The sequence below is a fragment of the Erythrolamprus reginae genome, chromosome 2 (assembly GCF_031021105.1).
Source record: "Erythrolamprus reginae isolate rEryReg1 chromosome 2, rEryReg1.hap1, whole genome shotgun sequence".
In the NCBI taxonomy this organism is placed as follows: domain Eukaryota; kingdom Metazoa; phylum Chordata; class Lepidosauria; order Squamata; family Dipsadidae; genus Erythrolamprus; species Erythrolamprus reginae.
Genome location: NC_091951.1, coordinates 212,236,093 through 212,262,273, shown reverse-complemented (window position 1 = coordinate 212,262,273; position 26,181 = coordinate 212,236,093). Strand labels below are relative to the sequence as shown.

Below are 26,181 nucleotides of genomic sequence, written 5' to 3'. Positions count from 1 at the left end.
ACCGTCCATTATGATCCAATTGAAAATTTCTAACATGTTCATCATTACAACATTACTTTCTATTTTATACCATTCTGCCGGTATAGCGTCTGGGCCAGTGGCTGTGTTGTTTTTTTGCTTTTTTAATATTGTCTGTAGTTCAGTCATGGTGAATGGGCTATTTAACCTTGTCTGTTGCTCTTCTGATAATTGAGGTAAATCTAGGGGGTTTAAATATTTAAAAATCTCTTCTTCTTTTATTGCCTCTTTTTTATATAGCTCTGTAAATTCCTGTACTATTGATTTTTCATCAGTTTTAAATTTTGTCATACCTTTATCATCTACTAATTTCTTTATTATTTTTGATTGTCTATGTTTTCTCAATTCATATGCGAGCCATCATCCTGGCTTATTAGCATGTTCGAAATATTGTTGTTTGGCTCTTTTGATTTTTTCAGCTATTTGGTTTTGTTATATAAGCTTTATTCTATGTTTAACTAATTCTATTTTTCTTTTTATCTCTCGGTCTTCTGAATTATGTTGTGATACTACTTCTAATTCCTTTAGTTCTTTTTCTAATTGTTCATATTGTATTCTTTTTTCTTTGTTTCTCTTTGCAGTATAAGAGATCATTAAACCTCTGACATATGCTTTTGCAGTATCCCATAAATTTTGAGATGTTTCTGAATTTTTATTAATTTTAAAGAAAATTTCTAATTCTTTTTCTATCAATTCCCTGTACTGTGGGTCTCTTATAATGGTTCTATTCATCTGCCAGTTTATTTGTTTCTTGTGTCTTTTCCAATATATCACTAAGGGATTATGATCTGCCCATGTATTTGTGTCTATCTCGATTTCTTTAATTTGTTCTGTGGTTGTTTTTGAGGCCCAGGCCATATCTATTCTTGTCCAAATTTTGTGAGGGTTCAAATAAAAAGTATACTGTCTAGTTGAAGGGTGTCATTCCCTTCCTACGTCTTTTAATAATTCTGACTTCATTTTCTGAAAGGTGATTGGCAAAATTGTTTTCTTTTTTTTTTGCCTTTCTTTTTACCTGAATGGTCCAATGATCTATTTGAAATTGCATTAAAATCGCCAATTATAATCATATTTTCAATAGTCAATTCATTTATCTTTTGATGTAATTATTTATAAATTCTATTTGGTTATCATTGGGTGCATAAATAGAGATGATGACAAGAGGTTTTGGATCTATATTCAATTGTACAATTAGGATGCTACCATCTTGGTCAGTATATAATTGTTTGGAGTTTATTGAATTTTCAATATACATTGCAATGCCTTTTTTTTTTGATTTGCTAAACTGGTATGCATATTCCCTATTTTAGATATAACAATTTTCTATTAGCTTTTTTGATATGAACTTCTTGTAAAATTATTATCTGTGCTTTTTATTTTTTAAGTTTAGAAAATATTTGGTTTCTTTTCCTCAGTTCATTTAGTCCATTTACATTGACTGAGAATATTTTCATGTCTCCCGACATGGTTATTTATAGTATTTCTTGGTATCTTTAGATTCACGCTGTGGTTGTTTCCTTCTCGCCCCCATGGCTTCCTCCTTTTCCTGGCTGGTGGCACCAAACTCTTCTTTCTTTGTAGATACTTCCTTCATAGGTTGCTCAAATTTGCATATACCGCTTGTTTTGTAAAATTCTCTGGCATCTTCAATACTTTCCAATTTCACTCTTTGTGCTTGCCAATACAGGGAAAGGCCTTCTGGGATAAGCCAGCAGAAGGTTATATTTTCTTTAATTAAAAATTCTGGTCAGAAAGAAATACTCCCTGCTGCTTTCTTGAACTCTTCTCGGAACTTGTTTAAGTATTATGATTTCTTTCCTTTTGTCTTGTAGTTTTTCATTTCTTGTCCATTTCAAAATATCATCCCTTAAAGTCTTCCTCACGAATTTAATATGGACTTCTCTTGGTAAGTTGTGTCTTCGGATGTAACTTGTTTGCACTCTGTAAAGTTCATCAATTTCTTTTATTAGTTCTTGGGGGTCCACCTGAAGGATTCCTCCTATGATTTCTGCCATTTTTGCATGGAGATCTTCATTTTTTTCTTCTGTTACATTCTGGAATCTCAAGCCGTAAGAAGCACGTTGTAACTCTAGATGCGTTATTGATTCGTCATATCTTTTGTTTAGTATGTCACTTCTGTCCTCAAAGTCATCCATTCTCTGCTCAACTTTGTCACGTTGCTGTTTTGCTTCATTTTGAGATTTCAGCATAAAATCTTGCATGACTGCTAGTGTGTCCTGAATTGTTTGCAACGTAGGCTGTAGTTGAGGTTTCTCCTTCTCTTTCTCCTTCTCTTTCTCTTTGGCTAACATACTTGTGATTGTTTTTTGATGCACTGGCGAAGGCAGTGGAGACACTTGTGGAGATATAGAGGGAATTGAAGTCGGGTTTTTTATTGTCTTTGTAATGGTGGATGTACTTGACATCCTGTGTACATTTCTAAAATGTATTTTACTTAAAGTAAATCAGATTTTTTCCCCAATATGTAATACTATATTCGGAACAAGTTATGTGTTATTATAGAAAAGGTGGTATTATGCTTAGAATACTTTATAAACTATAATGTTGCTTAATACTTGAATTTCTTAAAATTATACAAGCTTAATAATGTAAAGATTTGTAATATAAAACTTTATATAAAATGTAATACAAAACATAAAACTTAGTAAAACTTAAAGGACTTATAAACTACAAAATATCTTATAGAATTTAATGAATTAATTCCAGTTAAAAAGTTAATAATTAATTCTAGTTAAAAAAGTTGAGCAGATAAGTAATTTTTAATCAAATCCTTAAAAACAGCTACCAAGTTCCTTCAAGTTGGGATATACCAAACCAGGTAGGAGGAAATTTAAAATTAACAATTCATTATGTCAGTTAATTTATCAATCTAAAAAGGACATCAAGAATAAAGCAGAAATAAACAGAATGAGAAAAAAGAAAACACCAAGATGAGTATTAAATATAATTATGACTATGCAATGAAATATATGATGTAATCTAAAAAGACGTTCAATAAACCAGTAATATTTAAGTATACTTAATGTAGATTTCTTCTTTTCTTCAGGAATCCATTTTGAAGACTCTTAATTGTTGATAGAAGGTCCAAAATTTTGAAAATCTTTTTCTAAAGTCAGGTTGATCTTTAATTATAATCCAAAATATGTCCAATTATAATCCAAATTTGAATTTTAAAATATAGTCTAGTTCTAATCCCAATATAGACCAATGTGTCAAATTGAAGTTATAATCCAAAAGAGTTCAAGTTATATTGAAATGTAATCCAGGTTTCAAATTTTAGTCAAAGTCAAATTCCTTATCATCAGGTTGTCCTTGTAATCCACTTGTGTCAAATTGTAATTCAAATAACGTTTATGGTTCAAATATAATCCACATCAAGATTTTATTTCGTATATCTGTTGCAATTTAAACATTTCTTTATAAATGTTTCTTCCAGACAGTACAAATAGTTCAAATGTTCAACTTTCTTTCAGAGAAGATTACTCCTGTTTGTCTTAGAAAAAAGTATACTCCAATAAAAGCAAAATTAGACCATTTCAGCTCTCTCTTTTATTTTCTGTTTGTATCTTCTATTTTGCAATGTTTATTCTTTCTTTTCGGACTTTTATTTTCAAAACGATTTCAGAAAGCAATCCTTCCGCAGCTAGTATAAAGAAAAAGTTCCAAAAACTGCTGCCGATTTAAACTTTTTTTTCTTTCGTCTTTAAAATCCTAGATTTGTAATTTACTTTCATCTCCTAGATTCTTCTTCAGAGATGAAAGTTCAATTTTAGAAGATGATATTTATGGTCTTTGGTTCTATTCTTGTATTTTTGGCTGTTATACTTAGTAAGAAAAAAAGTTCTGACTGCAAGTCTTTTGCCCAAGGATATGGTTTTTTTTCCTTTTTCCTTTCTTGTTCACCTTCTATTTTAGGAATTAAATACTTCTAAACATTTTGAAACTGTCAAAATAAATTTTTTTGACTTACTTTCTTCTTTTCTTCTTATTTCCTTTTCTGCTCTGCTGCATCAATACTTGACTTCTTCTTCTGATCTTCTTCTCTTCCGCTGGTGTGGTCGTACTGCTATGGCCGTGTCTTCGGGGAACCAAGACACGGTTTTTCCTTCCCCAAAGCTGTGGGGCAGTCCCTTCCCTCCAGAACTTTGGCGTTAGCTCCTCGGGTTCCGGGGAGCCCCCTGTTCTTTGATCGGACCATCCAGATCCGATCTGACCGCAAAAAGCGACCTTTGGGAGGGGAAAGGGGAACATTGGAGACAGAGCCCTGTCCCGGAGCTCCTGCTGCAGCTCCGTTCCCAAACCGGAAGTCTCGGTGTCCACATCTTTAAAGGGTGCTTTGTCCCTTTGAGGAAATGTCTCCAAGTTAATAGCGCCCATCAGAAGGCAAATGCTTCCTTTCCCCAAATTGTCCATCTCCTCTAAGTTTCTGTTAATTTTCTGGGGTGTAAGTGCAGGGTTGTAGTACCCCTTTGCCATTAGTCGGCAAGAGCATGGCACCCAGAGCCACATTGCTGGCATCTGCCTGGACCCTAAATGGGACAGCCATGTCAGGATATTTAAGAATGGGTTTAGCTACAAATAGCCATTTGAGTTTCTCAGAGGCTGCTTGGCATCCCATTGTCCACTCAAGGGGATGGTTAGACTTGGCCTCTCCTTTTGTCTTCAGAAGATTGTTATGGATAATGTAATCTTAGCAAATGAGGGGATTTATTTTGTCTATAAAAATTTGCAAAACCCAGGAAGCTTTGCAACTGCTTACTAGTGCAAGGGGGCATCCATTCCAAGACCACCCACACTTTCTTGGGGTCCATCTCTATCCTCTCATGTGATATACAATAACCAAATAGTCAATTTATCTTGGTAAAATTCCCACTTAGTCAATTTAGCATACAGTTCAGTGTCACTGAGTTTATTCAGGACTGCACAAACTAACTTCACATGTTCCTCCATAGTTTGGGTGTATATAAGAATGGCATCTAAGTAAAACAGAACCACATGAACACAGCAGGTGCCCCTTGTAATCCAAACAGGAGCACCCTGAACTGGAAGCAGCCCAAAGGGCAATTGAAAGCCCTTTTCTACTAATCTTCTTCTTTAATGTGGACTCTGTAATAAGCTTCTCTCAAGTCCAGCTTAGTAAAGTTTTTTTTCCTTTTAGTTAGTTGGATGAAACTCCTCTTTAAATTTTTGTAAATAAAGACCCTCAGCTCAGCCAGTTCTCATTTAGTCATCAAGAAGATTTTTGGCTTAGGGAGCTTCACCCTAGGGAGGAATTCTATGCTGCAGTCTGTGGGACAATGGGGCAGGAGACATCCAAGCCCTCCATGCCTCCCAGAGATCCCAGTATTCCTTTGGGATTTTCTCCTCTCTGTCTGGGCACTCATTCACTACAGCTCCTAGCTCCCTCACAACCTTGAGTCTGAGTGTAGGTTTTCCTTCCCCTCTTCCTGCCTGTGTGGATCAGATTCTTCCAGATACTTCCTCCAATTCTCATGTGGGTTCCACTTTTGGAGCCAGGTTAATCCAAGGGGCTACAATGAAACTCAATGTTTCTCTGTGATCTCCTATTCACAACTCCATAAGCTCAGTTGCAAAGTGAGCTGGGCCTCCCCCAGCCACTGTCCTATGCAGCTGGCAAAATCTTATGGGCAACCTCAGTGTTTTTGGTTTCAGTCCTAGTTTCTCTATCATCATGAGATTAATCACACATCTGGTGTACTCTGAGTCCAAAAAAGCTAGCATCTTTCCCTGGGCATCAGACAAAAGTACCCGTAGCTTCATTGGGATAGTCATGGACAGAAGTGGGCTGCTAAATTGGAATGGTGATGTGTGCTTGCTCCTGTGGCTCTGAGTGCTAGTGGAGTCCAGCGCAATTCTGCAACTGCAGCTGTGCAGGTAGCAGAATTGTGCATGGAGATGCAGGTGCACCCATGTTTCGGCACGTTGTTTTGTTTCCATGGGTGCACTCAGAGCCACTGGGGCAATCACACATCACAGTTCCACCTTAACAGGCCACCTCTGGTCATGGGGGCTGCATACTGACTTACAAGGGGTTGTCATCATGGTCGGTCTCACTCGCCTCTGGTGGAATTGGAGGAAGGGCAGGAAGGGGGCAGAGGCAGGAACCTCTTCCCCCTTCAGTGCTGTTTCATGGTGCTTCACTGGCTGCTTCTCAGGCTTGCTGCCCCCAGCGGTTACTGGCTTGGAGCTTGGTTTGGTAAGGCAATCAACTGCTCAGTGCCCCTCCTTCTTGCACTTGAAGCATGCCATGAATCTTGGGTTTGATGCTTATTATGTACTGGACAAGCTCCGAGGTAGAAAAGTTCTCGCTTTATTGTATTGTTGCTGGGGACACAACACCCTTCCCCCCTTGGCATGTGCAGATGAACTCATCAAGATACGATGGCTGCTTATGCTGCCTGATTGATCGACGGGGAATTGTTGGCTCCTCCTGCACGGCCGGAGCACTGATATCTGACAACTCAGTTTCAGGTGGCGAACTGGAAGTTCTAATAGGTTCCGGCATGACAACTGTGTTACCTGAAGCTTCAGGCAGGGAATCTATTGATGGTGTCACTCCTTGTGTTTGAAGCAATTGAGGGCTTCCAGTGGTAAAAATACCCTCTAGTAGAGCATCAGATGCAAAATCAATTGGTGGTACTGTTACTGTTGTTTGAAACAATTGTGACAATGCCCTCTGGTCGAGCTGATTATGTCCCTTGGCGGCAAGCACAAAGCTCGTCCCTGTGTCTGCGCCAACACCTCCCATCCTCTAACTGGACCTTGTACAAAACAGGGCCCATTATTTAAGTAATAACTCCTGGTAGCCAACGAGGAGTACCCCCATGATTCTCAGCAAAGACCCAGTCCCCACCTGGAACTCTCTATGGTTAGATGATTTCTCCCCAACAGGTTCTGGGGCAAATGAAGGATGCAGTCTATCCAAATGCATTCTGAGTCTATGCCCCATCAATATTTCAGTTGGGCTACAGTTGGACATGGGACACGGGGTGGTATGTTGACAAAACAAATATTGAGCCACCTTATCATGCCTATTCCCATTACTCAAACATGCCAGGGCCTCCTTAGTAATCTCGCAGCCCTCTCAACCCTCCCATTAGTGAGGGTGCTGCCCTGGCATGGCGAATGCCCATGGCTGCCAAGTACAATTGAAAGGCAGTGACATTAAATTGAGGGCCGTTATCGCTAACAATGATATCAGGGAGACCATGAGTTGCAAATATTCTTTTCAATGATCGAATTAAGGCCTCTGTTGTGATGGAATTCATTGTATCAATCTCGACCCAGCCTGAGAACACATCTACTAGGACCGTGAAGTAGTGCCCATGAAAAGGGCCTGCGAAATCCTCATGGAATCTAGCCCATGGCCCTCTTGGCAGTTCCCAGACTCTAGGAGTGACAGAAGGTGGAGCTGGTCTTGAATCCTGGCACGCTGAATATGTAGCAACCCAGGATTCAATAGCCTGACCCATTCCTGGTCACCAAACATAACTGCGACCTAGCGCTTCCATTCTAACAATATCGAGGTGCCCATTATGTCATAGGCGAAGAACTGCCATTCTCAAATCTGGGGGTATTACTACCCTATTACCCCATAACAGACAGCTGTTTTGAGTAGACAATTCCAACTGCCATGCTTTAAATGCAGCAAATTTTGGGTCAATGCCTGCAACTGGCCAGCTCCTTTTTACCCAGTCTAATATTTGGGAGATAACCAGGTCTTTAGAAGAATTCTGAGCTATTGTGGCAGCAGAAAGTATTGGTTCCCACTCCTCCACCAATAAAACTTTGGTGGTAGAGGTGGGGTCACTAACAGGTATGGGCAAAGGGCATCGGCTTAATGCATCGGCATGGGGTAAAAGTTTACCAGGGCGATAATTTAAGGTGTAAGAATAACCAGAGAGAAATTCAGCATATCTAGCCATACGTGGGGAAATAAGGTGTGGAATTTTTTTGTCGCCTGACAGAATTCCTAGAAGCGGCTTATGATCAGTAAAAATGGTAACCATAGCCAAAGCCTCCGTATCGGTTTGGCTATAGTTGCACTCCGCAGGTGACAACATATGAGAAAAGAAGGTGATAGGCGCCTCGGACCCATTGGCTAAAAATGGCTTAAAACCGCACCAATTCCATACTGTGATGCATCGGCTGCTAAGGTCAGAGGAACCCTCTGATCGTATTAGTATGGCATCAGATGACAATAGCTGCTTGAAAGCCTCAAAGGAGGCCTGAGCTTGCTTCCCCCTATATCAAGGTGGGTTAGTATCCAAGAGACGATGTAACGGCTCTGCCAGTGTCACCTTGTGTGGAAGAAATGAACTATAAAAGTTCAATCGGCCTAGAAAAGCCTGCAACTCTCCTCTTGTTTTAGGCAGTGGCGCACTCTTAATAGCAGACACATTTGAAGGAGAGGGGTGGATGCCCAAGGAATCCACCACATAACCAAGAACTCTACCCTGGGTACCCCTATCCAACATTTGCTTCTTTTCAATTTTAGACCTGCCTGGCGGAATCTCAATGGACCAACTTTGACACACGATAATAATTCTGAATTAGAAGAGGCTGAAATTAGAATGTCATCAAAATATGGGACAACTCCAGGCAAGCCCATGAGCAATCGCTCCATGATATTCTGAAATAGTCCTGGGGCCACGCTTATGTCAAACTGCAGGCGACAGAAACAGAATGCCCCACAGTGGGTAACCAATGTTAGAGCTTCAGCAGTAGCATCATCCACCGGCAACTGCTGATATCCAACTTGGCAAAGACCTGTCCCCGACCTAGAGAATGAAGCAGTTGTTGCACAATGGGCACCGGATAGGGGTGTGATTGCAAGGCCCTGTTCACCGTACATTTGAAGTCCCCACAAATTCTAATAGAACCATCAGGCCTTATCGGTATCACTATGGGGGTCTCCCAGTGACTTCCAGTATACCTTGCGAAATGAGCTTATCCAACTCTTTCTCACCCGAGGGCCTTAAGGCAAAAGGAACCCTTCTAGGTTTGAGATGAATCCGGGCAACCTCCAGATCCAGATTCAACAAAATAGGTTTACCATTATAACACTCCAGTCCTTCTGAAAACACATCTGAAAATTCTGTAAATATACATTCAAAGTCACTAGCTAGAATATTAATACCCGTTACACTTAGACCTAGCACACCAAACCAATCAAAGCCTAGTAATGAAGGGAGGGGCTTAGCAACTACCACCAAGGGCAACATGATCCCCTAGTCACAAAAAGTTCAACTTGTCCCAGTATAGATATGGAATTGCCCTAATAGTCATGTAAAAGTACGTTAGAGGATCTAGATTTTTGAAAATAGGGCAATAGGCGTGACAATGTCAACCAAGACACAAGGCTCTTAGACGAGCCAGTGTCAACATCCATTTTCAATGGTGATGCAGATGCTGATTTTCTTGTGCCCACCATTTAGCAGCAGCTAAAAACACCTCTTCATCCAAAAGCTCCTCCTGCAATTGAATCTGATAGCAATCCTTGTGAAATCCAGGTTGATCAGAAGGGGCCCTCGAGGAGGAAGGTTGAAACAGCCCCCAATACAGAAGCAGAACGACATACCCAGGAGAGATGTCCCAACTTCCCACAACGATGACAGGTGGCGTTTTGAAAGCGACAGGAGCTGCGAGGATGAAACTCTCCACAACTCAGACAGGGGTTGAACTGGCTATGGCGTTGCCTGGCAGATCTTTTTCGATGGTGCTGAGGTGCAGGTAGTGGAGGAAACTGTGATCTGATAGACAGCCCTGGGTTTTTAAGGACATATTTTTCTTTCGTTTTGATGAACTGAGATTATATGCCCATATTGGGCTGGACAATGTCATAACATCTTATATTTGGACACAAATCAACTGTGTTCTATTGGTTTGTGTTTTTATACTGCTTTTATTGCTTTTTTACTGTTTTATATTTAAATTCATTTTAAATTAATTTTCTATATTATCTAACTGAATTTTAGCTTAAATTAATGAGTGCGGGTGATTGAAGATGTATGTTGTGAGATTGAATGAGTGGTTGTTGAATGTTAACCTTATGAAATTCATTGCAGTAAGGATATTTTATATTATTCTGTATTGTATTATTATTATATATTTATTGGGTGAGTATTGTGGATTGGGGGTTGGGAGTAGCAGGGAATTTTTATACGTTGAGTGTGTGAATAGAGAGCGGTGTATGTGGAATGGCAAGCTGGCTGAGATTTGGAATGACAAGTAAAGATGGAAGAGTGATCTTGGGTGCAGTGGAGAGTCAGGATATTACGGTCGTTACTGGAAGTGTGGGAGCCGAGGGGGAGGGTGTTCGCGGGGAAGGAGGACTCGCTGTTTGAAAACAATTCCTTGTTCTGGCCCCCAGTCTCATCCCCTGTAATTGGTGTCAGACGTAGTTTGGGCCCTGCTCTTAGGCTGCTGCTACTCAATGCCAAGTCAGTTGCTAATAAGGCCCCTTTGATTTGAGATCTACTTTTAGAGGAAGGGGCCGACCTGGCTTGCGTGACCGAAACCTGGCTGGGACTCGAGGGAGGTGTCCCTCTCTCAGAAATGTGCCCAGACAGATTTCTGGTCTTGTACCAGCCGCAACATCAGGGGAGTGGCAGTCATCATCCATGAGACACTAAGCCCTTGCAGGGTCCCTGCCCCAGAGATTGCCGGGTGTGATTCTCTCCTCTTGTGGTTGGACTTAGGGGTTCAGGTCAATGTTCCCTCTAATTTTTTTTCGGTGTGGGCGGCAAATTTTCATGCCTAGGCGTGGATTGGTTAGAAACATGACCTCAGGACACACAGCAATGGTCATAAATATGAAATGGCAGCAAAGTTTTGATCCTGCAATCATTGGGCTGCTGCAAAGGTCCTAAGTGTGAAAAGGGTGCATAAGTCACTTTTTTCAGGGCTGTTGAGACTTTGAACGGTCAGTAAATGAACCATTGTAAGTCAAGGACAACCAGCCTTCCCCCCTAGATGTTTTCTGTGGAGCTTCAAAATGGACTCCTGATCTGCTGATCTGCTTCTAAAAGAGTGCACTGGTCAGATAGATAATCCTCAACTTCTATCCTGAGTTCTGACCCCAATGGAGGCCAATGTTTCTATCTCCTGAGTAAGATGGTTATTAAGTGAATTCTGCCTCACTTTACCACCTTTCTTGCCACAGTCCTTAAGTGAATCCCTGCAGTTGCTTTTCAGAAGATCCCAAAAGATGTTCACATATCCCTGGGACATTGCCACTATCATAACTAAGTTTGATCCAATAACCCCTTTATTTTTCTAACAAAGTTATTCCTTCCTAGAAGGAAGAATAGAAAGAATAAAATGGGAAAGAGGATTAAAGGGGGATACAAAAGTTTCAAAGTTCTGCTCAGATTAAAGAAATTGGAGTTTGAGAAGGGTTGATTAACCTGGGAGTATTGTTTTGTTTGCTCTTTTTTAACTTCAATTATTTTTTCTATTTAGATATATGCATTTAGGAATTGCTGATCTGTTTTAATAAAGTTAGAAGTATTGATTATGATAAGATATGTAGTAGGTGATACTGATTTTGATTAATGCATAAATGGAATTGAATTTAGAATTGTTGGGGAGATTAATGATATCTCTTTGTCACTCTCTCTCTTGCTATCTCTCTTCATTCCTCCCGCCCTTTCTCTCTCCCTCTCTTTCGCTCTCTTCCTTCACTCCCTCCTTCCTTCCTCTCCTTTTCTCTATCTCTTTCTTGCTTCCTCTCTCTCTCCCTCCCTCCTTTCTTTCTTTCTTTCTTTCTTTCTTTCTTCCCTCTCTTAATTCCTTCCTTCCTTCTCAGACAAAGGTCTGCTGGGTGTAGGGGTGGTGGGAGGGAGCTCCCAGCCGTCCCCTGCCCTCCTCTGCCTGCCGGTCTTGCCTCAGCCAAAGGTCTGCTGGGCGTAGGGGTGGGTGGGAGGGAGCTCCTAGCCATCCCCTGCCCTCCTTCTCTGCCTGCCCCTCTTGCCTCAGCCAAACGCCTGATGAGCGGAGGTGGGGCTGTAAGAAAGCTCCCGGCGTTGCTCTGCCCTCTTTCTCTGCCTTCTTAAGCAAAGTTCTTAGGGAGGGGGGAGAGAGAAAAGTTTTAAGCAGCTTGTCTGAAAGAGGGACGGCTTCCATCTCCCGCAGGCAACTCTGCCCTTTTGGTTTTAACATTAACCACACTACCACAGAGAGAAAAATCTCTGTGGTAGTGTGGTTAATATTAAATCAACAGCGCAGCTGGGCACCCCAACAGGAGAAAGCAGGCTGCTTTCTCCTACCTCACTCTCAGCTGGCTGGCTGGCTCCTTTCTTTCTATCTATCTATCTATCTATCTATCTATCTATCTATCTATCTATCTATCTATCTATTTATTTATTATTTAGATTTGTATGCCGCCCCTCTATAGTGGTAACACCCATCCCACCGCCCCTACTTGATGACACCGTTGCCGCCCAGACTCAGCGAAGCCAGTCGAAAGTATCAGTCTGAGGAAGAGGGGAGGAAGTGCCTCATGGGTGCCACCATCTTGTCCGGGATGATATTGGTCAGGGCCAAATTTCGTGTGAGAAGCGAGCGAGCGAGCAACTGAAGCAGAGACATGACCGAGCGATTGCACGCTTTCAAAAAATCCTGCGCGGATCTTTCCTGATGCCTGCGCGGCTGCACGGCCACACAGGTTAGAAGAAACAGTGGTTCAGATGGGCTTGTTGTTAACATACCTGCCTCTCAGCTATGTTGCAACAGCCCTGCCTGCACTGCTCGAGGTGGTAGCCGGGCTGGCAGTTGAGGTCCCCAGGCTTGCGGTCCTGGGGGACTTTAATCTGCCATCACCTGGCAAACCCTTAGAGGTGGTGCCGGAGTTCATGGGTTCCATGACAACCCTGGACCTGACCCAAGTATTTCAGTGTCCAATTCATCGACGGGGACACACACTCGACTTGGTGTTTCTCTCAGGGCAGTGGAAAAATGATCTGGTTTTAAGGGGTATAGTCATCACATCCTTGTCATGGTCAGATCACTCCCTGCTGAGGCTGGACTTTGACAGACCAATTCCCCACTCCAGAGAGGTAGAACCGATTAGGAGGTTCCACCCCAGGTGCCTAATGGACCCAGAAGGATTTCAGAGGGAACTTGGGGATATTCCCGACTCGTTTGTTCATAGTTCGGCTGAGTCTCTAGTGATGGCATGGAATAAAGCCACATTGGGGCTCTGCGCCTTTGCGACTGGATTGCGCCTTTGCAGCTTCTCTGAGGCAGCAGACCCTGGAGATCTCCTTGGTTTACCGAGGAGCTCCAGGGGATGAAATGCCAGAAGAGATGCCTAGAGCAAGCATGGAAGTCCAGTAACTCTGAGTCCGACCAAACATGGGTAAGAGCTTACATTAAGACTTACCTCATGGCAATAGAGCTGGCAAAGTCTGTGTACATTACCGCCCTTATTGCATCTGCAGATTCTCGCCCAGCCGCCCTTGTTTAGGGTGACCCATTCTCTCCTATATAAGGTGGAGATGGTGGAACCCTTGCAGGGCAGAGCTGAGGAATTTGTTCAGTTTCTTGCAGATAAAGTCACTCTGATTCAGAATTACTTGGACTCCAATTCGCCAATACAGACCGAGGTGATAGGGTCAGGTCTTAGTTCCATCATTTGGGAGGAGTTTGACCTGGTAACCCCTGAGGAAGTGGACAAGGACATTGGAGCTGTGAGTTCCTCTACCGGCTGACTGGACCCATGCCCCTCCTGGCTGGTTTTGGCCAGTTGGGAGGTGACATGCAGCTGGATCCAGGCATTTATTAACACTTCCTTGAGAGAGGGGTCATTTCCACAGCCGTTAAAGGAGGTGGTTGTGCAACCCCTCCTCAAGAAACTGTCCCTGTATCCGGCTGAATTGAAAAACTAGACCAGTCTCCAACGTGCCCTTTTTGGGTAAGGTTATTGAGAAGATGGTGGCACTCCAGCTCCAGTGGTCCTTGGAAGAAGCTGATTATCTGGACTTTTTCAGTCTGGCTTCAGGACCGGTCACAGCATGGAAACCGCTTTGGTCGCGCTGATGGATGATCTCTGGTGGAACTGGATAAGGGATATTCCTCTATCCTGGTGCTCCTCTACCTCTCAGTGGCCTTCGATACCATTGACCATAGTATCCTTCTGTGATGACTAGAGGGACTGGGAGTGACAGGCACCGTCTTACTTCTCCTCCTATCTCTCCGGTCGTTCGCAGTCGGTGTTAGTGGGGGGCAGAGGTCTACCCCTCGACCTCTCCTGTGTGGGGTGCTGCAGGGGCCCATCCTCTCACCTACTATTTAACATGTACATAAAGTTACTGGGTGAGATCATCCATTGGCATGGGGTGAGGTATCACCAGTATACTGATGATACCCAGTTATACATCTCCACCCCATGCCAATTCAGTAAAGTGATGGATATGATGTGCCTGTGCCTGGAGGCTGTGAGAGTCTGGATGGGGACTAACAGGCTCAAGCTCAACCCAGACAATACCGAGTTGCTGTGGGCATTTCCTCCTAAGGACTATTTGATCTGTCTGACCATTGTCCTGGGGCAGAAACTTTAACCCCCTCAGTTAGGGTTCGCAACTTGGGTGTCCTGGATCCACAGCTGAACCTAGAACACTATCTTTTGGCTGTGGCCAAAAGATCTTTGCCCAGGTTCACATGGTGTACCAGCTGAGACCCTGTTTAGACCTGGAGGCTCTATTCACAGTCGCTCAGGCCCTCATCACCTCCCGTCTTGATTATTGCAATGCGCTCTACATGGGGCTACCCTCAAAAAGTGTTTGGAGACTCCAAATGGTCCAGAATACAGCCGCACAGCTTGTCATGGGTGTACCTTGGTACACCCATATAACACCTATACTCCGCAAGTTGCACTGGCTCCCTATTAGTCTAATTCCAGGTGTTGGTTATTACCTATAAAGCCCTATATGGCTCAGGACCAGATTATTTATGGGACCGTCTCCTGCCATATACCAATTAGAGCAGACTGAGTTAGCCTCCTCCAGGTCCTATCAGCTAAACAGTGCAGGTTGGCAGGACCATGGTAGAGGGCTTTCTCTGTTGCTGCCCCGACTTTATGGAATCAACTCCCCCCGAGGTCCATACAGCCCCCACCCTGCTGGCTTTTCGTAAGGCCACGAAGACTTGGCTATGCCGGCAGGCCTGGGGGCCCTAAATCAACCACTAGCTGGTTTAATATTTAAATTTGGTATGAATGACTAGTACTGTGTTGTTGAATTGTTTTTTAAGTTTTAGTCCGGATTTTAGATATTGCTTGTTTTTTTCCCCATGACTTCTTTTTATTGTTATTGTTATTGTAATTTTATATTGTTGTGAGCTGCCCTGAGTCCTTCGGGATAGGGCAGCATAGAAGTCAAATTAAATAAATAAATACCAGATTCTCCCATGTCCTTTTTGTATCTATTCCATATCAGGAAGTATAGCCACCAATCAATGGCAATTCCTTCCTCCTCTAATTTCTATTTGGTTTTTAAATTTCTATGCTTATTCAATAATTCTTCGTAACATCTCACTTTTGATCTGTCTAGTATGTTGGGGTAGATCATCACCTCCATTGTACTGTAGATAGTCATCCCAGTAATAGGGGCAGCGGCAAGAAGCTAGGGGTTTGAGGGGGCCAGAGGCATTGGGGGGACAGGGGCGGCCGTGGCCGACATTCAAAACAATCTTTGCCGGCCTCCGCACTTTTGTTGCCCCCCCCCAACTCCAATACCCGGCTCCTTGCGTGGCCTTGGAAAAGGGTGTGCGGGGGGGGGGGGGGTGTATCTTTGGGCACGTGGCTGCACACCATTGCTCAGTATCGCCATATAATTTTTTTTCTAATTTTCCTCCAGGTATGCAGTAGCACACCTCTTTTTTTAAAAAAAACTTTATTAAATATATGCATTAAAAATGATACAGAGATAAATATAAATATAATACATGACATATCAATCATATATGTTGTATTATGACAGAAATAGAAGAAAAGAGAGAAGGAAGGAAGGAAGGGAGAGGATAGGATAGGAAAGATATAGTAGAAAGGGGAAGTTAGGGGAAAGAGAAAAGAAAAAAGAAAAGAGGGATTGAGAAAGAGATGAGAAAAGGAGAAGACATGCTGGTTATTTAGCTGGCACTTTGGTAATATACAACCTCTGATTTAAATATGTAGTTGGTGTAAATTTCCCTTGATTTTTGTTAGTTCATTGTATGGTGTTCGCTAGTTTTTTAAGATATTGGTGGTATTTAACTAACAGGCAAATTCTTGTCCGTGCACTCAATATTTTAGGGTTTTGTTTGTAATGTTTGTTGTGTGTCTAAAGGTTGCATCGATCAAAGTCTTTTGTAAGTTATGTGAAAAGTTTGTTTTCGTTTCATGGTGTGTTGCCAGTACATGAAATCGTTGTTGAACAATCTTCTTTTAAAATAATATTTAAGTATTTTTTTTGGTCTTAGCCAATAGTACCATTTCTTCCAGGCCTTGTAGAAATCGGTTTCATCCCTATTATTAATTCTGCACATTCTATGATTTTAATTAAGAGGTTTAAGATGGTTGGGCTATTAGGTTGCTTCCAAAATTGTGCCTATAAAATTCTTGATGTGGTTAAGATATGTAGACTGATGTAACAATCTTCTTTTTTATCTTTTGCCTAACAATTCTGAGGGGAAATAATTCTGGTTTAATTTGAATGGTCTGGGATGATCTGATCTAAAAGATTTTTAATTTTTTGGCAGTATTTTTTGTGTTCTCACATATCCACCAGATGTGGTAATAAGTTCTGGTTGCTTTCTGCATTTCCAGCATATTTGGGAACATCTTGGAGAGTCTAGCGGATGGTAAGTGCCATCTGTAAAATATCTTATATTGATTTTCCTTGTAGAAAGTAGCCATTGTTAGTTTATAGTTTATAGTCCAGATTTTTTCCCATTCGTTTAAGTTAATTGAGTAACCGTTTTGGGCCCATGAGACCATTGCCCCTTTGACTTGTTCCCCTATTGTATCATACTGTAGCAGAAAGTTGTATATTTTAGATACTGTTTCCTTTTCTGAGGTTAAAATAACCTTATCAAGTATATTATTTTTTTGGAAGCCAAATTTATTTTTATGTTCATTATATTTTGATTTGATTTGTAGGTAGTGGTGGTACGGTCAGGTACTGGTATCAAAATTTTGATCCCCCCCCCTTCTGTGCTCTGGGTATGTTTTTCCTATCACAGTAAATGAGGTTGAATGTGTATAATTTTAGAAGAGATGTGTGTGCATGTGTGTACATACACTTTATATAGTAGATAATCAGGAATGGCCTACTGCCCGGATGGGAGGCACGTAGTGGGGTTGCGAAAATGCAGCTCCACCCCAGAACACCCAATTGTTGTACGCTGCCCTGAGTCGCCTTGAGAAGGGTGGAATAGAAATCTAATTAATTAATTAATTAATTAATTTGCACTGAAAGATGTTGAAACAAAATGCATAAGCCACGCCCACAGTGTGGTAGTAAAAATTTTGGTAGCCCATCACTGTTTGTAAGTAATGTTTAATTCCTTTTTCCATGATTTTTTGTTTAGAGATTAGATCGTTATTGTCATCCAATAATTGTTCATATGTTATAATTTTGTCAGAAGATAGGGCATTGTAATGTATGTTTGCTTCAGTTGGAGATATCCATATTATTATTATTATTATTATTATTATTATTATTATTATTATTATTATTTAGATTTGTATGCTGCCCTCCTCCGAAGATTCAAGGCGGCATATAAGAATGGAGTTGTAATGATTTCTTTTTATGTAATGCCAGGTATTGATTAAGGCCTTTCTTATATAATGTTGTTTGAAGTATGTTGGTATTTTATGTGTTTCAAGTGTTAGAAAAGCGTGCCACCCTGATTGAAGATCAAAACCTTCAAGGGTTAGTATTCTTTGATTTTTTAATATTATCCATTCTTTCAATAGATTTAGAATTGATGCCAGCTCCATATTAGGTAACCCAAAGCCACCTCTTGTTCCAAATAAATCTGTAACTTTTTTGTGGCGGTTGTTAAAAAAGATACAAAAAAGGTACAAAAAATGAGGACGTATGTTACTTTTTATTACAGAAATTTTTCCCATTAAAGAAAGTGAAAGTTTAGACCACCATATCATTCATTTTTCATGATTATCTTTTTTAATGGTACTGCAATTTGCTGTAATCCACAAGCCTAAGTATTTAATCTTTTTTGTAGGTTTGATTTTGAGGGTTTCTTCCAGTTCAGTAATCTGTTTTTGTGTGATATTTTTTGTTATTATCTTTGTTTTTCTGTTAATTTTTAATCCTGTGACTTCTCCAAATTTGTGAATTTCGTCAATCAAGATTGGTGCTGATCAGTGTTCCCTCTAATTTTTTGGGGGGGTGGGCGGAAAAGTATAGTGTCTGAGCAGCAGTCCCTTTGGGACTGGGCGGCACAGAAATAATAAACAAACAAACAAACAAACAAACAAATAAAAAACCCACCCTGTTTTGCCTCAGAGAATTTCAAAATAAAATACTGTACTGTGTGTCTATAACAGTGAGCTCATAATAGGGCAACTCTATCAATATCAAAATGCCACTTAAATAGTTGAGCTAGTTTCAAACTAGATTTTGATTTTCTTTCTCTCTTCCTTACTCCCATTCTTTTTCTTTCTCTTTTCCTTCCTCTCTTTTTTCTATCTGTTTCTCTCTCTTCCTCTCTTCCTCTCTCTCTCCTTCCCTCTCACTCTTTCCCTCTCGGCTTCTGGGCAGGCTTGGAAAACTCTGAGTTGATGATGATTTTTAAGTGAGCGATTGCTCACTGCTCAGCTTAGAGGGAACTATGGTGCTGATTGTGCATGCGTCACAGTTTTTTCTAGACGCTCCCGTCTCGAACTCCGATGTGATATATTAAATAAAGGGGAAATTCTCCCTCAAAATACCATAAATCCTTCTTGAAGAAAAGCAGAGGCATAGAGCATTCACAGAAGTTCAAAGAGAATATATGATTTGCAGTTTTAAGGGAAGACAGAACTTCTTTCGCTATCACGAAGTGAGTACAACAAATCTCAATAAAATGGCTGAAGGAGCTGAGCCTAGTCTCGGCAAAATTGAAATAAAACTGGATCAGCTGCTACAAATTCTTACTGGCTTTGAACAAAGATTTTTGAGAGTGGAATCTGCATTGGGAAATCTTTCTTTAGATATTAACCCTGCTGTTCTGTTCGAAAAAACTTCCTAATGTTATGTTCGGGTCACATACGACCCGGACCGAAAACTCTTCATTTGAAGTGCTTATGTTTGGTCAATTTGAAAACTTTTTTCACTTGGAAAGTAGTCTGAACATTTATGCACACAATGATATGAAAATTGAAATGAAAAAAGTAAATCTTATTGGTTTATTTTGCGGATATATTGCATGCCCCCCCCATTTTTGTGAATTTTTTTCAATTTATGGATAGTTTTGCTTGCAAAATCCATTCTATTTTACTAAAGTTGGTGTGGGATTGGTAGCTTGAACATTTCTGAACATAATGATATGAAAATTGAACTGGAAAAATTGATGCATATTGGTTTATTTTGCACATAAATGGGCCCCCATGCTTATACTCAAAAAGGCTTATACTCGAGTAGGCTTATACTCGAGTATAAAACAATATGGTCTTATATTCAAAAATAAACCAATAAGAATCATTTTTTTCAGTTCATTTCTATTTTTCTTATGTTCAGGATTGTTTCAAAAGGATATTCCAAATATTTCTAGCCAAATATGTATAAAAAGTGACAATAATGGCACACAGCAAGGCCTGGGGGGGGGGGTGGCCCTTTTGTGGCAAAAATAAACCAATAAGAACCATTTTTTTCAGTTCATTTATATTTTTCTTATGTTCAGGACTGTTCAATTTAGTATATCAAACCTTTTGGGGGAAAATTCCTTAGGGATTTGTAGCCTTAAAAAGTAGAAATTGACACGAAATTCAGAAAGGATGGGGGGAGGGCCTTTTTGATCAAAATAAAAATATAAGTCTCAATTTTTTCAGTTCAATTTTCATATCATTATGTTCATAAATGTTCAAACTAGTTTTCCAGTTGAAAAAGTTTTCAAAAAAGATCAAATTCAAGTACCTTAAAAAAATCATTTTGGTCCGGGTCTATATGACCCGAACAGAGTAAACATGACTTTTTTTTTGCCCAGAAAAAACATTTTCCCCCCACCCCCACAAATATTTTTTTGATGATCAGCATTGTTAAATTGAGTAAATGAATGCCTAAGATTTTAAAGAATATTTCGGATTTGGAGCATAAAAAAATAAAAAGTGAAAATGGATGCAAGCAGCTGAGGGGGGGGGAGGCCTTATTTCTGATGTTAAAAAACCAATAAGAATCATTTTTTTCAGTTCCTTTATATTTTTCTTATATTCAGAAACAGAGCCGCCATCAGGAATTTTGGGGCCCCATACAGCCTAAGTGTCTGCCCCCCCCCCGGCCATTTTAAAACTGCTGCCCCCCAAATCCCGTGCCATGCCCACCATGGCCACACACCCTGGGCAAGCCCTCCCCCGGCCCTCTGAGGTCAAACACAGCCCTGATGTGGCCCTCAATGAAATTGGGGTTGACACCCCTGGCCTAGAGGCTAAATCCTATGAACAAGGGCTTAGAGAATGAGTATGTTTAGCTCAATAAATAGAAAACTGAGGGGGAATATAATAGTAGTTTCCCAATCCTTAAAGGGCTGCCACAGAGCAGATGGCATCTATTTATTCTCCATGCCACCTGAAGGTAGTACAAGAAGCAATGGGCGGAACCTCACCAAGAAGAAATGCAATCTGGAAATAAGGAAAAACTTGGGACTGGGCGGCATAGAAATAAATAAATAATAAATAAATAAATAAATAAATAAATCCCTTCTTTTTTATTAAAAGAAATTAATAGAAACATAGAAACATAGAAGACTGATGGCAGAAAAAGACCTCATGGTCCATCTAGTCTGCCCTTATACTATTTCCTGTATTTTATCTTAGGATGGATATATGTTTATCCCAGGCATGTTTAAATTCAGTTACTGTGGATTTACCTACCACGTCTGCTGGAAGTTTTGTTCCAAGGATCTACTACTCTTTCAGTAAAATAATATTTCCTCATGTTGTCTTTGATCTTTCCCCCAACTAACTTCAGATTGTGTCCCCTTGTCCTTGTGTTCACTTTCCTATTAAAAACACTTCTCTCCTGGACCTTATTTAACCCTTTAACATATTTAAATGTTTTGATCATGTCCCCCCTTTTCCTTCTGTCCTCCAGACTATACAGATTGAGTTCATGAAGTCTTTCCTGATACGTTTTATGCTTAAGACCTTCCACCATTCTTGTAGCCCGTCTTTGGACCCGTTCAATTTTGTCAATAATAATTTTAAAAAACCAAAATCCATTACTATTAAAACTAAAACAACCAGCAAAACTATTAATAAAAACAGGTGAGGGCTGGGTTTTTTTCTCTGTTATTATTTAAGTGCTTTTACCATATGCTTTAAATCAAGAATCACTTCTCTCTCTGTTTCTCTCTCTTTTCTGTCATTCTCTGTGTTGTGGTTCAGTCTGGGACCCCTCCGGGAATGGCTGACCTTCTGTCGGTTTCCAGCTCAGAGGGAGAGGCTGAGGAACAGGAGGTGCAGACTGACGAGGAAGAGGAATCCCAGGCTGAAGAAGAAGGACAGCCAGAGTCCCACCAGGGGGAGCTCTCCCCAGCAAGCAGCCTGGATTCCTTAGGGGAAAATGCTCAAGACATCATAGATATGCGACAAAGGAGAGCTAATCAGAGACGGACTCAATTGGCTAAGTATTTCCAGCATTAGAGGTCACAGCTGGGTTTGGGTGTGGTGCTCTTGGGAAAGGATAAAAGGCGGACCCACCCTTCCTGGCTTGTGGAGTTTTATCTTGGAGATTCGTGAGACCTGTCTGTGAACTTTGGTGGCTTACAATCCTGGTTTGTGCCTTGGACTATTGAAACCTTGGGGGGGGGGGGGGTGCCAGCAAGAAGCTTGTGGTATTGACTGGACATCAGGACCCTGCTGTAACGTATTATAGCTTGTCTGTTGTGAAGACAGGTTTTCCTTTGTGCTTATTTTTTCCAGCTATAAAATACTTTTGGCTTTTACCAGAGTGTCTGGCTGTTTTTTCAGTTGGTGTTGAGGTCTGGGAAAACCCAGACAGAACACTCTGCCTCAATCATTTTCTCATTTCTCTTTTTTTCTCCCCTTTTTTCTATCATTTCTCTCTCTTCCTTCCACTCTTCTCTCTCTCTCTTTCTTCCTCTCTCATCTCTTTCTTTCTTTCTCTTTCTCTTTCTCTTTCTCTCTCTTGCTTTCTTTCTCTTTCTTTCACTCTCTTCCTTCCTCTCTCATCTCTTTCTTTTTTCTCTATCTTGCTTTCTTCCTCTCTCTCTCTTCCTTCCTCTCTCATTTCTCTCTCTCTCTCTTTCTTCCCCTCTCTCTTTCTCTCTCTTGCTTTCTTCCTCTCTCTGACTCTCTTCCTTCCTCTCTCATCTCTTTCTCTCTTTCTCTATCTTGCCTTCTTCCTCTCTCTCTCTTCCTTCCTCTCTCATCTCTTACTTTCTTTCTCTCTCTCTTTCTCTATCTTGCTTTCTCCCTCTCTCTCCCTCTTCCTTCCTCTCTCATCTCTCTCTCTTTTCTCTCTCTTTCTCTATCTCTCCCCCTCTTTCTCTCTCTCTCTTTTTCTCACTTTCCCTCTCTTGTTTTCTTTCTCTCTCTCTCTTGCTTTCTCTCTCACACTCTTTCTCTCTCTCGTTCTCTTTCTCTTGCTATCTCTTTCTCCCCCTATTTCTCTCTCTCTCTCTCTCTATCTATCTATCTATCTATCTATCTTGTTCTGTCATTGCTCTCACTCTCTCTCGTTCTCCGGAGGCTGGCGAAAGTAATTTTCAATTACTTTCTATTGTAATTTTCAATTACAATCAACCTATCTCTCCTTCCTTCCTTTCCCCCCTCCCTCTTTTCCTTTCCTTCCTTCCCTTCCCCTTTCTCCTTCTTTCCCTTCTTCCTTCATTCCAACCAACCTATCTCTTCTTCCTGTTTCCTTCTCCTCCCTCTTCCCCTTCCTTCCCCTCCGTCTTTCCCTCCCTTCCCTCCCTATTTTTCCTTCCTTCCTTCCCTTCTGTGTCCTCCCGGCCCTCTCTTTCCTCACATCATGTAAACTTCGCTCAATCCCGGCCTGAAAAAGGGATGCAATTTTCCTCATGTAGGATGCTGTGCTTCACCCCAGGAGGGCACTCAGATACAAATACTGTACAGATATAAAGAGGGAAACCTGGGAAGTGACTGTCATAATTTATTAAGGTGCCACTTCTTCAGGTGGAGGTTTTTTGGGGGGGCGGGGGACATGCTAAAACCAAACAATCTGAGATAAAATGAAAGATCCGACCTGTCCATGAAACCGCCGTCTGCAAGTCCGCTGAGAGAAGAAACGGGGCGCGGATCTTAAAAGGCAGGAGACCGGCCGTGGGTCAACTCTGAGTGACCCGCCAACAGCGCTGAGGGACCCTGACCGCTGTGGGGGCCAGCAAGGTCCTCCACGAAGCCACGAGGTGCTCGGGCGGGAAAGCAGAGCCGGGCTGAAGGCCACGGCGGCGACGGCAGAAGAAGGAGGAGGGATCCAAGAATGCCTGCAGGGAAGAGATGCGGAGCAGACGGGCGGGCGAGGGCAGCGGCGAGTAGCCACGGCGGCGCGAGGGGGCTAGAGGCGCGGGGAGGCGCGGGGGGGGTGGGGGCCTTTTGGGGGACGCTGGCGCACACGTGCGAAGCCTACAACTTGCGCTTGTGCGCTTGTGTTAAATTTTGTTTCTTTCCTAAGCAGCCTTCTGTGTAAAAAAATCCATTTGGGAACGACTCGTTCCCAAATGGATTTTTTTGCACAGAAGGCTGCTTAGGAAAGAAACAAAATTTAACACAAGCGCAAGTTGCAACCGCCACCCCGAAGGGGCTCCTACCTTCGCCGCACGCTTTACTCTGGGACTGGAGGACAGGAGGAGCCGAAAGCCACCGGGAGAGGACTGGGCTCAGCAGGAGAAGCGCCGGGCCCCCGCCATTATTCAATTTTCCCGGGCCCGGTACGCCCCTCCCAGTAATACCCGTCTATCGGCGGCCCTGTTCAGAAATGTTCAAGCTACCAATCCCACACCAACTTTAGTAAAATAGAATGGATTTTGCAAGCAAAGCTATCCATAAATTGAAAAAAATTCACAAAAACGGGGGGGATGCATTATATCCACAAAATAAACCAATAAGATTTACTTTTTTCATTTCAATTTTCATATCTTTGTGTGCAGAAATGTTCAGACTACTTTCCAAGTGAAAAAAGTTTTCAAATTGACCAAACATAAGCACTTCAAATGAAGAGTTTTCGGTCCGGGTCGTATGTGACCCGAACATAACATTAGGAAGTTTTTTTGCCCAGCAAAAACTAAGCCCCCCACCCCCCCAAAAAAATTCTCATAGAGAGAACCCCTGAAATGATGAAAAGTCATGAAATTTCAAGTTTCAGATATGCAGGGAAAATGTTTTACAGGGGACTCAAACTTTGTTTCGGGTCACATACGACCCGAACAGAACAGCAACAGTTAAGAAAGGGGCAGATGTGGCAGCTGAAAAAATTCAGAAATTAGAACATCAAGCTAAAAGTCAGGATGAAATTTCTAAACAATTGAATTACAGAATTGATAATTTGGAAGACCACCAAAGGAGAAGAAATTTACGTCTGTGTGGTTTTAGACCAGATTTTGCTTGAGGCTCGAAATTAACTGAAGCAATCCTTGGTTGGATAAAAGCGCAGGGCACCCAGGTTGTTTTTGATGATATTTTACGTGTCCATTGGGGCGTTCCATGTAGAAACCGGGAGAGGCAAAGAGACATTGTTATGGCCTTGGCCAGTGAGAAAAAAGCTGAGATTATCTACAAGTATTTGAAAAGCTGTGCCAGCCTTAAGCAAGATGGAAACGAGATAAGAGTCCTTAGAGATCTCTCTTGGGAAACTTTGAGAGCGAGAGCTGCCTTATGCCCAATCTCAAGCCATCTATATCAAAGTGGAGCAAAGTTTACCTGGGGTTTTCCAGCTGCCATCTTGGTGTTCCAAGAAAATAAGATGTTTAGAGCATGATCACTGGAGGAGGGAAAGGCACTATTGAATCAACTGAGTATTGAGTTTGAAGAAAGCGAGGCACAAGGAGCAGAAGGAGAAGAAGAAGATTATTTCACTGGTCGCAGTACCCCAGATGAGGAGGAAAGGCAAAGGGAGGAGCTGAAGGAGTTAACGGGGCAGGTGGAGGCCATCACAAGGGAGCAGAGAAAAACAAGAGCCCAGCGTAAGAAGAAAGTGAAGAAGTGAAGAGTTGAAACTGATTTTGTTGCCTGCCCCCTTGGAGATGTTTCTGAAATTTAGTGTTAATTTTTATTCTTGTTGGGGGAAGAAAGGAAAAAGGGAAAAGAAGTTAACAAAGTAAAATAAGGTATTATTCAAATGGATAAGGGAGGGTGGGAGGGGAATTTTTCTCTCTAATTATATTTAAAAGTGGTTGAAAGTGGAGCTCAGCAGGGCGGGAACACAATCAGGAGAAGTGACTTTTCTTGTCCTCCCCCTTCCAGGTGGGGGGAGCATGGGGGGGAGAAAATATGGGGGGGTGATGGGGTAAGGAAGGGGAAAATAAATAAACCAAGAGCAAAACAAGAGGGAGAAAGGGTTATTCTTGTATAATATGACTGAGTGTACTATAATGGTTTTAAATGTGAATGGTTTGGGATCAGATTTGAAACGTTACAGGATATTGAGGATGGCTAAGCAAAATAAGGTGGATATTATGATTTTGACAGAAACACATAAAAGACAGGGAGGAAGGGATAAATTGATTAATGATAGAAATTGGAAGTGGGTATATGAATCTTGAGGAACGCAAAATAGTAGAGGTACGGCGATTCCTATTCATCAGAGGGTTATATTTGAAGAGGTTGGAGTTCAGAAAGATAGAGAGCGGAGGTGGTTGCTTGTTATAGGGAAAATTAATCAAAAGAAGTTGACACTAGCAGCAATTTATGCCCCAAATTCAAAAACAAAACAATTTATAATA

At 41.6% G+C, this 26,181-nt stretch overlaps 1 long non-coding RNA gene across 2 annotated transcripts; it reads left to right on the top strand.

Annotated features, from left to right (window-relative positions):
* Positions 1 to 17,642: 17,642 nt before the first annotated feature.
* LOC139161938 (uncharacterized) lies at positions 17,643 to 22,202 on the top strand. Of its 2 annotated transcripts, XR_011558187.1 has the most exons (3): positions 17,643 to 19,104; positions 21,351 to 21,523; positions 21,644 to 22,202. It is a non-coding gene; the product is annotated as an uncharacterized lncRNA (long non-coding RNA). The 2 variants fall into 2 exon arrangements; XR_011558186.1 differs by having other exon boundaries at positions 17,643 to 21,523.
* The last annotated feature ends 3,979 nt before the right edge of the window (positions 22,203 to 26,181 follow it).